Raw genomic sequence first — 1,323 nt, forward strand, 5'->3', positions numbered from 1 at the left:
TGTTGAATAAAACTTACACCATACTGGCTTCATCATATTGTCCCTCTGACACTTACAACATGCAGAGTTTATCACAGCCACACCCCTGATCTTAGGGTAGGCAAGTTGTAACACCTAGCCTTCTCGGATAAGGTCGAAAAAATCTCGAAGGTCCTGTGTGCAAGTTGCGCACGTTAAAAATCCGTTGGTGGTCCTAAAATCGATATAAGAGTAGGCTTCGGCCGCCACTCGAGCAAAATTCAAAATTAATTCCTACCAATTAAAAATGCTTACTGTATTCCTCGATCTCACATGACTTTATACTTACCAGTGAAAAAACGAAAAAAAAAAGAAATTAATTAATCAATCATTTTTGTTAGAAATAATAATAATTTAATAAAAATAAAGTCTACAATAAATTATTCTACTCGTGGGATACCATAATACCAAACCCATACTACATTGTACCATACCTCCGTCCAGTGCCTCATCATTGTCACTGCCACTCACGAGCTGACAGAACCAAGCGTCCCTGTCGGCCTCTGCTGCTCTCGCGCACGGGTCACTACCCCCACGACCTTTGCCCTTTCTAGCCGACCTACAAAGGTCGTCGTTGCTGATTGGCCGAGATGAAGAGCTCCAGATCTTGCGTGGGACTGAAGGCAGAGAGTCGCAGCTTCTGATTGGTTCCGGTGAATCCATGTCGTCGATGCAAAGTGGAGGCGCCTTCTGATTGGATGGTTTTCTACGTGGGGGTGTTTCTACCGTGGCTCGATCTGCACAGAAGTCAAAGTATACCCCGATAAGATTTAAACAAAAATATTGTTTTAACAGTTTGAGCACATACGTTTTCAGTAGGTTTGCTTGCACATGTAGGCCTACGTCATTTCATTAGGGCACTTGAATATAAGCGAAAAAAACTTGAACATCTTGTTCTCACTGGTAAAACTGAAGACAAACGAGGCAGGCGTAGACCTTAAGCAACTTATTTGGGGATCCTTTTGTTTACTGATCTTATGAATTGTATTCACTCCCTTAATGGTCTCTACATTGTACTCATCTTGTATGTATTAGTATGTATTGTGTCTGTCTTTGTCGGTCTGTTCATGCACCTCTTCCTCGTCCGCCTCAACTCGCTGTCTCTTTTTTCTGCCTCTCTTCCCCCTCTCTGTCTATCTTTCTCTCTCCCCATCTCTCTCACTTTCTCTCTCTCTCTCTGTCTGTCTCTCTCTCTCTTTCTCTCTCTCCCCCTCCTCACCTCTCTTTCCCTTCCTCACCCTCTCTCTCTATCTCTCTCCACCTCTTTCTCTTTCTCTCCCTATCTCTCTCTCTACTCCCCCCTCT

The sequence above is a fragment of the Aplysia californica genome, unplaced genomic scaffold (genome assembly GCF_000002075.1).
Source record: "Aplysia californica isolate F4 #8 unplaced genomic scaffold, AplCal3.0 scaffold00030, whole genome shotgun sequence".
NCBI classification, from domain to species: Eukaryota; Metazoa; Mollusca; class Gastropoda; order Aplysiida; family Aplysiidae; genus Aplysia; species Aplysia californica.